General features: G+C 55.7%; 1 protein-coding gene and 1 pseudogene across 4 annotated transcripts in view; both read left to right on the forward strand.

Moving 5' to 3' along the window:
- The window catches only part of CTBP1 (C-terminal binding protein 1), a 372,880-nt gene that overhangs the window by 119,166 nt on the left and 238,810 nt on the right, over positions 1-14,904 (forward strand). The gene's annotated exons all lie outside the window — the stretch shown is intronic.
- Positions 4,532-5,168, forward strand: LOC110569758 (annotated as a pseudogene).

Raw genomic sequence — 14,904 nt, forward strand, 5'->3', positions numbered from 1 at the left:
GAGAGGCTCAGCCATCAGCAGCGGGGACCCCCAGGAGGAGCTGAGAAAGGCTGGGTCCGGGAGCCTTCTCGGCAGAGGTGGTCCAGAGCTGGCCCTGAAGGCCTGGCCACCCGCACAACTCTGTGCCTCCAGCTGGGCAGTTTGCGAGGCCTGAAGCCTCCTCCTCAGCGGGGAGCAGGGTCCAGTGGCCCCCTCATCCCCGCCCACCGAGTGCGGGGCACATTCTGGAGAGCCTGGGTGCCTCAGCCCCGTGAGGCTTGCTTTACTGGTCCCTATGGGGCGGTGGGGGCTGCCGGGCCCCTAGCGCCTCCGGGCCAAGAAGCATTCAGAGCCCAGGAGCTGTCCGGGCACCAGCCAGGGGTATGCTCTCCCAGCCTGTACATCAGCCGGACACCGGGAACATAGAGATGTATCGAATTCAGCTTAGCAACCCAGGCATGAATGCCCGTCCTTTAAAGAGAAACTTATCTGTAATTAAAATCATGCACAAGTTTTAGAAAGAGTCTGTTTACAACTGGCAAGAAAGCTGATTGTGGAAATGAATAGGCCTCCATTGGGGCTGGGAGGGTTTAATTCAGGAATAAATCCCCCACAGGAGGTGCCTTGCTGGGGCTCTTTTCCCCCGTGCCTTTGGGGGGCTGGCGACGGCGTGACTGCGGTCGTGGTTGACGTGGCCCTTATCGAGCCACGATCACAGGCACGAGGGCTGGGCCGCGGGCTCCCGGGTGGCTGGAGAGCTCCCTGCAAACCCCGCTCCTCCGCGCGTCAGCAATAAATTAGCCCAGTTAAAATCAGCAGGACGCGCGCATTCCAAGTTTATGCTTCCCTGTGAGCAGATGGTGGCTCGGCACGTGAGAAGCAGGTGGCATCAATCACCAGCCTCGGAGTTTGGGGGACGGTCACACCGGTCCTCACGGAGGAGCTGCCGCCTGCACGTGGTGGCAATAAGAACGTGATTGATGCTGGCCAGGGGGCTGGCCGCCGCGGCCGGGGTGATTTAGGAGGATTGTGGTGGCTGCCGCCGTTAATTGGGAGAGCGGCGCATGGATAATTTGGGGCACCTGCATGCAGAGCCCGGCCCGCACTGTATTTGCATAATCCTCCCCGTTATCCTTGTCCCAGTAGACATCACCGGACAGAATTGACTGTTTTTCTGGGTATTGATTGCAATTAAGAGCAGGAATATGAGCTGGAAGATGGGGGGCTTCCAGGTGAGAACACTTGCTGGGTCTTGTTGGCGCCTCTAGCCTTCTTCCTCCTGCCCACCCCCACCCCAATGAGGTAGAGCCCTCCACCAAGACCCCTCGATATGGAACAAGCCCCCCCAAACGTTCCTGACAGATGCCCGCCACCCACCCACTCTGTGGCCCACTTTGGGCAGGGTGGCCTGGGGGTGGGGACCGTGATGGCACAGAGCGTCACTGCCCCATGGAGCGGGGGGCCAGAACCCTGCTCCCCGGCTCCTACTCTAGGTCTCCTGCCCGCGGGCATGGGGTGGGACTTTCTTGAGAACAACTCAGTGCAGGAGAACCTGCTCCCTCCGGTGGGGACACACAGGCTTGTCCACACGACCAGGGGACAGCAGGTCCTCAGAGCCCGCATGGGGGCATGCGTCGGGGAGGCCACACGGGACACAGGGTGGGTCCCCCAGGCGGGCCGCGAGGGCCTGGCCAAGAACGACAGCTGGGACAAAGACCGAGCTGCAGGTGGAGTGAGGGGAAGCCCCGTGAAGTCCGCACCCACCAGGTAGGTTCTTCCCGCATTTGGTGGCAGGCTGGACCTGGGCAGTGGGATCCCACGGATAGAGAGGGTGGTGTGAGCAGAGCTTCCCCGGAAGCCCAGGGCCTCCATCACTAAGCACACCGGGGCTGGCTTGTACCAGGGCTGCTTGGGGCAGCCCCCGCCTGCCTGGCCCCGTCTCAGACCTTGGTTCCTGACCCTCCAGCCGCTGGCTTCCTCCTCTGACTCCCACTGACCCCCAGAGCCCCGTCCTGCCCATTGCTCAGCCACCACCGGCCCCCTGCCCCACCAGGAGAACCAGCCTGCTGCTGCTGGTGTCCAGGGGCCGGTCCTCCCCTCTGCTCCAGGGAGTGGTGTGAACAGCAAGACCGTGGGGGGTGGGGTGCAGGTGGGACAAACCGCAAGTGCCCCAGCTTGCCCCCGGCCCTGCTGGAACCTCTCCAACACCCCAGCCACATCCGAGATTCCTCGACCTTGTTTCCCACCATCTGACTCGCTGGGGCTCGAGCTCCCTGAGGAGGGTCACAAACAGCAAGCGTGGGGCTTCCTGTGACCCAAAGCTTGGCACAGGCAGGGTGGGGTCGAAGAAGAAAATGTGGGGGATGATCTCCATGGCCCGGAGGGAGTAAATTATTTCTTCATTTATATTTAGAGAAACACAGAGAAAGAGAGCCAGCATGCGAGCCAGGGGGAGGGGCAGAGGGAGCGGGAGAGGCAGACTCCCCACTGAGCAGGGAGCCCGACGCGGGACTCGATCCCACGACTCATGGGGTCCTAACCTGAGCCGAAAGCAAGAGCCGGACGCTTAACCGACTGAGCCCCCCAGGCACCGCTGCTGTCTTAAATAGGGTCCCAGAAGCAGCAACCCCCGAGGAGAACACTGAGAAACAGCCACGTCAAGACGCGAGCTCTTCATGGAGACGGGCTGGGAGAGCAGACGCCCCGCACCTCCGCAGAGACACACAACCCAACACAGAAGGAGCAAAGTCAAGAGCTAGGCTTCTCGAGGGAGGAAAGGGGTGGTTAGTGGACGGCAACGTCCAGGTCAAGGACGTAGAGTGTCTTGGGCTCGTGGCAATGGTGACATGGAGCTCAGCTGTGGGACTCGTGTGCCCGACGACCAGGAAACCCCCAAAGCCAGGCTCCCTAACTTCTTATTTCTAATCACGGCTTTTTGTAAAACGAAATAGTTCTTCCTCTCCATGTTACCTGTTTGTGGCTTGTCTTACTCTGGCTTCCCCGCTGAGCCCTGGAAACTGCCACTTCTCCGGCTCTCGGGCAGGGCTCAGATCGCAGGGTCTGAGGGCCGTGGGTGCCTGTTGCTGGAGGGTAGCACGCACTCTGGGCGCCGCAGTGCACGATCCAGGAGCTACCTGTGTGCGTGCATGTGTGTGTGTGCAAACTCACACACTCATAAAGAACACTACTGGGGCAAGTGACAGAATCTGAAGGTCTGTAGGTTAGATGACATTTTATTATGCTAATTTCCTGACTTTGATCGTTACATTGTAGTTACGTAAGAGACTGCCCTTGTTTTCAGGAAGTACCACTGAAGGATTTAGAGGGACGATGTGTCTGTAACTAACTCTCAAATGACTCAGAGCGGGGAAAATACACACATATATGAGAGAGAGAGAGGAAGCAAATTTTTCATCCCAGGTGAAATTAATAGTAACAAAAATACTTAAGACTGGTTGTATTTTTAATGTTATTTTCAGTAGGTACTGGGTGCTTGGTAAACTGATACCTATATGGAAAAAGCTAGAATTGACCCCATGCAAAAAAAATCTTCATGGTCTCAAGATAAGAAAATATCTCTTAAATAGTTCAACATTAGGTACTAACTGTAAACAAATTTTAGGAATTTAAAGCTTTTCTTCATCAAAAGCGCCACTGAGACTGCAGGAAAAGATGTTTGCACACACGTCGTCATCAAAGGGCCGTATAATCACAACACGTAAAAAATTGTTACAAGAAAACGCGAATAGGCACTTCACAAAAGTGGACAGTAATGGCCAAGAAACACACAAAAAGTGCGCCGTGCGTCATTTGTGAGCGGAACTGGCACATTAAAGCCTCATGAGACAGCGCTACACACCCGGGGGGGCTGCTGCACAGAAAAAGACAGGGAGCACCAGGGGGGCAAGGACTGGAGCAGAGACGTGCGGGTCAGTGTTCAAGGAGCCCCTCTCCAGGGCAGAAGGAGCCCTGACTTGCAGTGCCGGCCACTGTCAATGGAGTAAATAATCCCCATGTGGCTGATGGCAAGGTGCCGCTTCACATCTCAGCAGAGCTGAGAAAGATGTGTGCAAGGAGCTCTTGTGAGCCTCTGTGAGCCGGCCCCCGCCAGCACTTGGGGGAAGCCAGGACTCCCGCACGCGGCTGGTGGCTGTGTGAATTGGTAGAGACGTGCCGGAAAATGATTTGGCAACATCTACAGAAGCCCAACATATGGCACACCTCGAAATTCCACCCGCAGATGCATCCCCAAACAGAAACACACACATATGTTCACCAAAAGATGTGTACAAGAATGTCGTTAGCAGTGCTCTTCTGGAATAGCACCAAACTCGAGAATACCCAGATGGCTGCCAACAGTAGGGTGTTGTATACCCACACAATGAAATAGTCTACAAATGAGACAAATAGCCTGCCGCCATACGTAGCACCACGGATGAGCTTCCTGAACACATTGTTGATCAAGGCAGCCAGACAAAAAAATACTCACTGCATGCTTCCTCTATGTGAAGTTCCAAGCAGACAGAGCGAATCTGTGGAGTTAGAAGTCAGGATGATGGGCCTTTCCATCCAGTGGCAGCCATCAGCTCAAAGGTCTTCAAACAGGTCCATCCAGGAGCTGTGGAGGAAGAAGCAGTCCAACATAATGCACTTTCTTCACACAGGGAGCCAGCTCTCTGCGCCCCATGGGGCCCCCTGCCCAACCCGGCCCAATAAAGTACACAGACTGGGGTAAAAGCCCAAGCAAGGTTATGTCACCTATCAGATTCATGTGTGTCATGGTGGTTGCAAACACACAGTTCCTCAGGGTACGACCTACAGTGACCCTGTCTATCACGGTGCTAACCGGCTCAAGTTTGCCCGAAGCCTACCGTCTGTTGCACAGGAGTGAGCTGGATGCCACCGTGGGGCTCTGAGAGTCCTGCATTCTTACTGGGTTGTCAAAGACTCCACATACCAATTCTTCGAGGTCATCCTCATCGATCCGTTCCATAAAGCTATCAGAAGGAATCCTGACACCCAGGGGATCACCAAACCAGTCCACAAGCACAGGGAGGTGCAAGGTCTGACATCTGCAGACCACGAGAACGTGGCCTTGGGACAGGTCCAAAGTTCACCACACTATTGGTGATTCTCGCCTTGTGGCATGGAGAGGATGCAATACTCCCCAGCTCCACCGTTACCACTAATATAAGTAATGTTTGCAGAATTCTTACTAATAAACAATTTAGGACAGTCAAAAAAAAAAAAAAAAGAAAAGGAATGAGGATAATGGTTATCTCTGGGGAGAACAGAAGTGCCTGGGAGGTGGCACCAGGTGGGCTGGTGATACTCTTATTTCTTGACCTGGACGTGGACACATAAATTTCATTTTGTGACAGTTGGGTGGTACATTCATGTTCTATGCACTTTTCTGCATGTGTACAATGGTTAGATTTTAAAGCGTGTGAAAAATCATGAAGATTTTTATACAATAAAAAAGAAGAATCCAAAAAAGAAATTAAGAAAACAATCTCATCTATAATAACATCAAAATGAATAAAATACTTAGGAATAAACTTAACCAAGGAAGTGAAAGATTTATACATTGAAAATAACAAAGCTTCGCTGAAAGAAATTAACAAAGACATAATGGAAAGACATCCCATGTTCATGGACTGGAAGATGTAATATCATTAAGATGACAATACTACCAAAAGCAATCTATAGATTAAATGCAATCTGTATCAAAATCTCAACAAGGCGTTTGGCAGAAATAGAACAATCCAACCTAAAATTTATATGGAATCTCAATGGTCAAAACAATCTTGAGATTTTGGAAGAACAAAGCAGAAAAACTCAGAGTTGCTAAATTCAAAACTGACTATAAAGCTACACTAATCAAAATAGTGTGGTGCTGGCATCAAGACAGACAGAGACAAATGGAATAGAATAGAGAGCCCAGATATAAACCTTCATATATGTGGTCAGATGACTTTCAACAAGGGAAAAGGAAAGGACAGTCTTCCAACAGATGGTGCTGGAACTGCACAGAAACTGCACATCCCCATGCAAAAGAATGACATCGGAGCCCTACCTCACACCATACGCAAAAACTAACTCAAAATAGATCAGAAACCTAAAGTAGGAGCTAAAGTATAAAACTGTTGGAGGTAAACATAGGGGGAAAACTTCATGACTTTGGATCTGGCAATGATTTCTTTGATATGACACCAAAAGCACATGCAAGAAAAAAAATAAATTGGATTTAGTCAAAATAAAAAACTTGTGTGCATCAAAGGATGCAATCCACAGGGCAGAAAGGCAGCCCACAGAGCAGGAGAAAAGATTTGCAAATCATTTATCTGATAAGGGACCAATATCCAGAATATGTAGAGAACTTCTAAAACTCCACAACAACAACAAAAAAAAAACCCCAAAAACAAACAACCTGATTAAAAACGGTCAAAGGACTTGAACAGGCATTTCTTCAAGGATTATTTACAGATGGCCAACAAGCCGCAGAAAGATGCTCACACCACTAAGCATTAGAGAAATGCAAATCAAAACCACAATCAGATACCACCAGCCGTTAGCATGGCTACTGTCAAACAAAACAAAACACCAAAATACCACATGTTGGCGAGGATGTGGGGAAACTGCAACTCTGTGCGCTGTTGGTGGGAACGTAAGCTGGTGCAGCCGCTGTGGAAACAGCATGGAGTTTCCTCACCAAACTGAATAGAGAATTACCATATGACCCAGCTATTCCATGTCTGGTATCTCCAGAAGAATTGGAACCGGGGACTGAAGAGATGCCTGCAGCCCATGTTCACAGCAGCGTTAGCTGCAACAGTTAAAATGTGGGAGCAACCCAAGTGTCCATCAGTGGATGAATAGTAAGCAAAAGGTGGTCCATCCATGCAAGGGAATGTTATTCAGCCTTAGAAGGAAGGACATCCTTCCACCTGCCACCCCGAGGGTGAATCTTGAGGACACAATGCTCAGGGAAATGAGCCAGTTGCAAAAAGACAAATACTGTGCCATCCTACTCCTGTGAAGTATCCAGAGTGGTCAGATTCACAGAGACAGAAAGGATGGAGATGGGGCTGGGGGAGGGGGGTGGTGTTTAATGGGGACGGAGTTTCAGATTCTGGGATGGATGGCAGTGACTCCCAACAATGTGCATGTACTTAACACCACTGAGCTCTACACATAAATGGTGAAGATGGTAAGTTTATGGTATGTCTGTTTTACCACGATAAAGAAATATGAAAACAAACACGAAGAGGGTGTATCAGCCTGGGTCCAGCCAGGAGACAGACACTACCCAGGGTCAAACAGGGAAGTTTAACGTGCAGAATTACTAATGTCGAAAAGGAGTAACTGTAAGAGGGAAGGAGCTCTGGTCTCCCCGGCCCTGGTCTGGCTGGGTCAGACCTGGCCTGGGGTCTCAGGGCCGGCAGCATTCCGCGACGGCGTGGCGGGGAGCAGGTGGTCAGCCATGGGCGGTGCCGCGGGTGGGCTGCTGGAGCAGGCGGGAGGCCTTCGGGTGCTGGTTTCCATGTAAAGAGGGAGAAAATCTTCCCATTGGTGGGGCAGGAAGGAAGCACAAGATATGCATCACCTCCAAGTGTGTGAGCAGAGCAGGACGGGTGACCCGCGCAGGGCCACGCAGGGCCACGCAGGGCCACGCAGCTGGCTCCCGGATGTACAAGGCACCGCCTCCCGTGTGACAGCAGCAAGTCCAGCCGTGGTCCAGGCCTGGGACGGAGCCCTGGCCTGGGGACACGCTGTCTCGTGGGGCAGAGTACGACCCAGAAGCAGGGTGCTGGGGAGGCCTGTGGGTCAGCCCGGGGCCTACCTGGTCACCTACCAGCGTGGCTGCCTCTTACTCGAAGGGGTAAGAGTTACTCTTTTGCTCTTGACTTTAATGATTAGAGAAATCTGTGCTGAAACATAAATTTGAAAACAGAGTGGAAAGTGGGGACACCAGACTTCTAGGTCACAAAGGGCGTGGGGCGGGTGGGGCCCAGCCAGACCGCTGTCAGGACAGAGGGCCAGAAACAGCCTCTCTGCTGGCAGGACCAGGCAGGCGGGAGTGCGCAGGGACCCCCCCACTTCAGGGGCTCTAAGCCCCTTTGAGAACTGGCTTCAGGTGTCTGCTGCAAGGACGTGGGCCAAGCACCTGCTCCCGGAGTCCCCTGGGGAGAGCTCAGCTTGAGGCGAGGTGCAGCAGGGAGGAGGCCGTGGGGGGCCGTGGGGGGCTGGGGGCAGGGCTCTGCCTGCTGGGAGGAAGCCCACCCCCATGCTGCGTGGGCTCCCTCCCCTGAAGGGCGGGGCAGGAGGGCTGGCTGACTTGCTAGCCTGGCTCAGAAAAGGTGATGCAGCCTCCTCCGGGCTGGCGCTCTGGATGTCGCCCCGGAGCCAGCCTCCATGCTGGAAGAAATGCAGGCCACGCGAAGGCCACGCGCAGGGGCCCCGGCCCAGCCGAGTCCCAGCCCTGCACGAACCCCTGGCACCACGCCAAGGGGCCTCCAGGGACTGTGGCCACAGCCTTCCAGCCGCCCAGGGGCACTGGGGGCACTGGACCCCGCCCACGGTGCGGGCTCTCGGGCAGAACAGACGCCATCACGGCTCCCACATGCGGGGTTTTGGGTGCGCTGGGGAGGCCTGCCTCCCGGTGCTGCGGACCCCGGACAGATGGCACCGTCCCTGCCCTGCAAGGGCGAGCCCGACTCTGCTGAGGGGCCCCCAGGTGGTGCAGGACGGGGGGGATTGCTCGGGCATGACAGCCTGGTGATGAACGGGGGGCCTCGCTGTCATTTTTCACTGCAGACCAGGGCGGGGAGACACGCACCGCGTCCAGCAGGGAGGGCTGCTGGCCGTCCATCACTGGGCAGCCAGCCACGCCCGGCCCCCACTGCCCTCCACGGCAACTCCCGGTGACCTTGTGACCAGAGCAGAGGGGCCTCCAGCTGGGCCAGCCGCTGGTCTGAGTGGCAGACACTGGGGCCGGGGGCGTCAGGCTGGCCCATCTGCCCCAGGCTCCTGGGGTCCAGCCCTGCAGCCTCCTCACACAGCCCACACCAAGCTTCCTGCCCAACCCCAACCTCCCTTTCACCCTGTTCCCCAATCCCGTGCTCTGCCCCCATTCGTGACCCTGTCTATTGCCAAATCTCACCACCCTCCAGGTCCCCTGCTGTCACTCCCTCCTCCAAGAAGCCCTCCTGGTGGTCTCCCACGCACGCTCAGTCCACGCCACCCTGCAGTCGCTCCTGCCCGCAGGCCCGCGAAGCGGGCGCACAGTAGGGGCTTTGGGGGGCCTTAGCCGTCCGGAGCACATTCTGGGACTGGTGCTGGACCCGAGTTAACTTTTAATTTAAAGTCTCTAGGCAAAGCACAATGGACTTTTGACATACAAATATTAAAAATTAAATTTCCCGAGTTCATTATCTGATAATTAGAACCAAATAACATCTTAACTGAGAGGCCAGCCCCACACAGATCAAGTCAGTTCCATTTAAGATTCCATTAGACCAGTGTCGGAGCGGTAAGTAATGGACCATAAAATTTAATTTGGAAATGATCTCGCGCCGTGATGGAGCGATAGTCCTCACAAAGGAGGCGGGCAGCCGCGCGGCCGGCCGGGCTCCGGGCGAGCCGGCGGAATTCAAAAGGAAGCTGCTGCTATTGCCCAGGAGAACATGTGTTCAGCGCTTTCTTCTCCTTTCTAGGGCCCTGTGGTATTTAAAAGTCAGAATTGACCAGTGTAGCGCCGTGTAATTACAAAGATCCCCTTATCGGAGTCTATTTGCGGGCACAGAAAGGGAAGGCCGACCCTGGCGACACGCAGCTCATTTGCATGCGCGGTAATCCGCGGCCACAATCACTCTGCGATTCAATGCACTTGGGCCATCCTGTCCTGCCCGTCTGCCAGCCACCGCGGGCCTGGGCCATGGCCTTCAGCAACCAGGAGTTCACGTGGAATGAACAGTTACGAACCCTCTAGAGAGAAGCCTCCCCCCCAACCCTGCTGGGGCTCCCGTGGACCCCCCCACGGGTGGGGGAGGAAAGAGGCCTCTTGAACTGAATGAAATTCAGATTTACCCAGCGTCCCACGGACCCACAGCAGCCACTCCAAACGGGAACCGGGCACGGGGGGTGGGGGCGGGGGGCTCGGCTGCCTGGCCTCGTCCTCCATGCCCTCAACATGCAGGATGCAAGGTCAGCAGGCAGGAGACCGGCCCCTCGGGCCCCACCCCCAGGCACCTGCTTGGCACCCATTTCACCTGAAACATCACCCTGCTGTCCGGTCCCCTCCACAGGTCTCTCCTGTGACCACCAGTCCCCACCTCTCAGCTCTGTCCTAAAGCAGAACCTTCTAGAAGGCCCCAATCCAGGAGTACGGAACTGGGAGATCGGTGCTGCCCCTTGTTCACTGAGCCCTCCTGTTCCAGCCAGGCAGGTGGCTGCTTCCGTGCAATCTGTGCTTCTGGGAGCCACGGGCAGTGCGGAGGGAGGGCCCTGAACTGGGCCGTGGGGCTGGCAGAGGGACACTGCGCCGACCCGAGCAGGAGTCCTGCACTTGCAGGGCATCAGAGGGAGGCCTCAGGGCCCACGTCACTAGGAGACAGCAGGACCACTGCTCCCCAACTCCCGGGACAAGACAAAACAGCTGTGCGCTTTCGACCACGGGGCCCTCCGTGCTGCTGAGGGCTTCCCAGAACTGGTGGCGGCCCCAAGGCTGTGGGACCCACTCCTTCACAGGGACCAAGGCCCACCCCCCTGAACAAACCCTAGCAGCAGGGAGCAGCCTGGCCCAGCAGACCCTGGTGCCTAGCCCTGGGACCCTGGGGGCTGTGACCTTGGGCTTCACTTTCTCTCTGCACAGATGACATGATCACGCTCTTTGCAAAAACCCCTCCTCAGTTTCCGGGAGCCAGGAGTTCTAGGCCGGCTCTCCCTGGAGATGCCGAGGAGCCGCCCCTCCTGCCATCCCCTTCAGCGTTCTGGCCTCTGCTCTCTGTTCTAACACGTGTCACCTCTTGGCAACCCCCAAAATGATCTCTGGGGCCTGCGGGTGCAAGCAAGCAGCCCCAGGCAGGACACAGGGCAGAGAAGAGCCCTCCAACCCTTGCGCTGAACCATCTCATTCTTATTCTGCACACATTCCTAAGCACCCTGGGGATCTGCTTTTCTGTCCATCAGAAACCAGGGCTGACGTGGGAGAAGTTGAGGGAGGGGAAGGATGACCCCGGCCGTGGTGGGAAGTGGCCACTGGGGACCCGTGAGGCTTCCCGATGCCCAGCAGTACGAGGTCGGCAGCTTGGGGGCCAGCAGCTTGCAGCTGTCAGCCAGTGCAGAGAGGGGACAATGGGGCAGGAACACGTCCGTGGGGGCTCGCGGCCTCGGGGACCCACCAGCACCAGAGGCACGGAGGCGAAGGAGGCCAGGGGCCCTCCCTCCACTGCCTGCCCCTTGCCCCCCCAGCAGGCATGGCCGCAGCTCCCTGGGCAGAAACCCCCACCTGCCTGGCCCCAGAAAGCTTCTAAAATGAATTCTTGCTCCTGAAGCAGGTGCAGGTGACCCACGATGTACTCGGCCTTCACGGGCTCTCCGCGAGCAGCCAGCTCTGCGTCTTATCTCACTGGTAGCCTCATTTGTTACTTCTCACTGAATACACCCACTCCCATTATTTCTGTAATTCTTGGCAATAACAGCCTTTCCGCTAATGAAACCTGCATTATTGGAAGGTTGCAGTCCTGACCCAGTGGAGATTAGCTGTGTACTCTGTTATTACTACATATGTAATTGTATAATTGATTTTAAAATTTACTTTTGTGTCCCCACATCATAAAGTAAGCAGCCCATTAGGAGAAGAAATATAATTAATATATCTCTAACCATTTCTACCCCAGGGAGAAGGGCATCAGGGGAGGGGTCCACTGGGCTGGGGGTCGGGGCTTCCATCACTTCCATGTCCGGGAGCCTTGTCTACATCTTGGGTTCAGGGAGGGTTTTGCATGGACTTCCCCTCCCTCATCTTCAGGGACAGCCCCGGGCTGTCTTCAAGTCAGATCTGGGCTTGAGGGCACGTGGCTGCCCAGTGGGCTCCGTGTCAGGCCGGTGGGCGAGGGCAGGGCAGGGGGGCCACCTTCCAGCATGCAGGGACCTCCCGAGGAAAATGAGAACCACACATCCTTCCGGTGGGCAGCTGGCCCTCCCCTGAGGCCATGCCTCCCAGCTGGCAGCCTCCCCGGTGGGGGCAAGGGCAGGGGCGGCCACCCCCAGGCCCAGGGGCAGGCCGGTGCTCTAGTAGGCCCACCCACCCATGGCCAAGCAGGAGGAGTGAGGGGCCCACGCAGGATGCGCATGAGCCCTGGGGCTAGGCATGAGCCCTGGGGCTAGAGTCTGGAGCCGGGCCAGGGCTGACCCCTGCTGTGGTTCATGCAGACCCAGATCTCTGCCTTCACGGCCCTCACAGGTACAGGGAGGATGCCCAGGGATGGCTGCTTGCCACTTGCCCTGGCAACCCCACACTCCGTGGAGAAGGCCACAGCCCCCAGCCCAGGCCTGGTCCCCTCCAGGCTTCACAGCAACCCCGGGCGAGGAGGGAGCCGATCGTGTGGGTGGGGCGGGGGAACAAGCTTCACCATGGCCACCCGAACTGGAGGGAAAAGTCAATGACCCAATTATAGGCGGTGGGTGTCCCTGGCGACCTGGCTGGGGTTCTGGAGGGAGTGGCCTTGCATCCAAGGGACCCCAGTGGTCACTCCTCTGGGCCAACAAGTTGTGAGCTTGTAGGGAGGCACCTCTGCCAGATGCCCAGGACAGCCTTCAGCATGGCCAAGGAGCCCCCCAACACCTTCTGCTGGCCCCTGCTCAGGGTGGCCCCTGATGCATGGGGAGGGACCTGCCTCCGGCCCTGCTCCAGGGTCATCGCCACCATCTGAGGCCTGCATGGCACCAGGCCAGGCTGCCCCCCCTGGATGGGAGATGCTGGCTTCCTCCCCCACCAAGCTGGGGTCCAGATTCCTTGAGTTGGGTGGCCTGGGGCTGGGGAGAGGGGAGAAGGCCAGTGTTGGGCACCTGGGGTAAGATCTACTTCCCCCACGCACCCCTTGCCCCACCCAGCCTCCCCACCCCAGAGGGTTTGGGGAAATACTGTCACCCCATGTGGCCTGCCCCTCTGCCCCAGCCCCGTGGCTCCCTGGCAGGGAGGAGTGGCCCAGGCAGGCCACCCCATCCTTCACCTTATCATGCAGGCTGAGCCTGTCACCAGCTCCAGGGAGGGATTCATCAGATAACCCCGTAAATCACACATCAAAACAGCGGTTTTTTTAAGGGAGACCCTTACAGAGAAGGCGCTTTCTCAGCCTGGTTAAAACGCATATAACAAAATACATGTAAGAAAGTCGACTACTTAATCATGGAGACGAAGAGCCACCGTGAGAGATTGTTCTGCTTAAAAAATGTGGTGGCAACTTGCAAATATGTTTTTAGAGGCAATTTTATTACAAACTGTCCCATCGGGCAAGCGCCTTGGAAATTATGGGACACTGTGTTCATTCCTCAGAGACCCGGCTGGCTGCTACAGGGGCTTGCTAGGGGAGAATTTATCCCCAGGGGGCTGGTCCCAGTGAGAGGCCAGGGGCAGGCTGACCTGGGGGGCTGGGCCCCAGCAGCCCCAGCTCCCAGCTGCTGCCCAGGAGCAGCCTCCCCTCCCTGGGGAATGGGCTACACAGACTGTATCTGTTGTCAGGAGGCCCGGGCTAGGACGAGCACCCACAGCTGGCCCTGTGGACTCTCGGGGTCTCTGCTGCTCCTTTCCTCCAGCCAGGATACCCTGACTCTGGTTTTATGCAGAGTTAAAGGAGAAGGGGTCATTGTGCACAACTCACAGAACATTTCAGAGGAACTCTGGCCCGAGCAGTAAGAGGCAAATCATAAGAACCCAGGTGACTGGTGCGAAATGTTCCTCTTTGTAAGGAAGATACACAACCTGGATCCACAGACATTCTCTGGTCTCACTCTCTGACCTTCCTTCTGGTTGGAGGGCCTCAAGCCAGCAGATACTCTCGCTTCTTCTTCCTAGCCATTGCCATCACTGTGGCAGGAAGCGTCTGAGATACCATCAGCTCCCTCCCGGAATTCATACCCTGGGAACCTCCCTGTGGGGCTGGACCAGTGACCTGTTTCCAAGTGGTGTGGCAGAAGGGGTAGGATGCCTCTTCTGAGATTAGGTTATAAAACGACGGTGGCTTCTGTCTTGGTTGCTCACCCTCTTCCTCCCTTCTCTTCCTGCCCCATCTCTCTTTCACCATTTGCTCTGGGGGAAGCCAGCTGCTTGGTTGTACCAACAGTTAGTGAGGATCCAAGGCCTGCCAAAGCCTGGGGTGATCTTGGAAACAAACCCACTTCCAACCAAGCTTCAAGATGTGTATAATCCTGGCTGACAGTTTGCAGCCTCATGAGGAACCCTGAGACAGAACCACCCAGCTAAGCCCCTGTCAGAGTCCTAGCTTTCAGAAACTGTAAGACACTAATGTTTGTTTTTCTCATCCACCATCACCATCACCACCACCATCATCATCACCATCACCACAATCACCACAATCATCATTATCACCACCATCATCATCACCACCACCATCATCATCATCATCACCATCACCACCATCACCACCATCATCATCATCACCACCATCACCATCACCACCACCATCATCATCATCATCACCATCACCACCATCACCACCATCATCATCATCACCACCACCACCATCATCATCATCACCACCATCATCACCACCACCACCACCATCATCATCATCACCATCACCACCATCACCACCACCATCATCATCACCACCATCACCATCACCACCACCATCATCATCATCATCACCATCACCACAATCATCATCACCACCATCACCATCA

This window comes from Neomonachus schauinslandi, chromosome 2 (genome assembly GCF_002201575.2).
Source record: "Neomonachus schauinslandi chromosome 2, ASM220157v2, whole genome shotgun sequence".
NCBI lineage: Eukaryota > Metazoa > Chordata > Mammalia > Carnivora > Phocidae > Neomonachus > Neomonachus schauinslandi.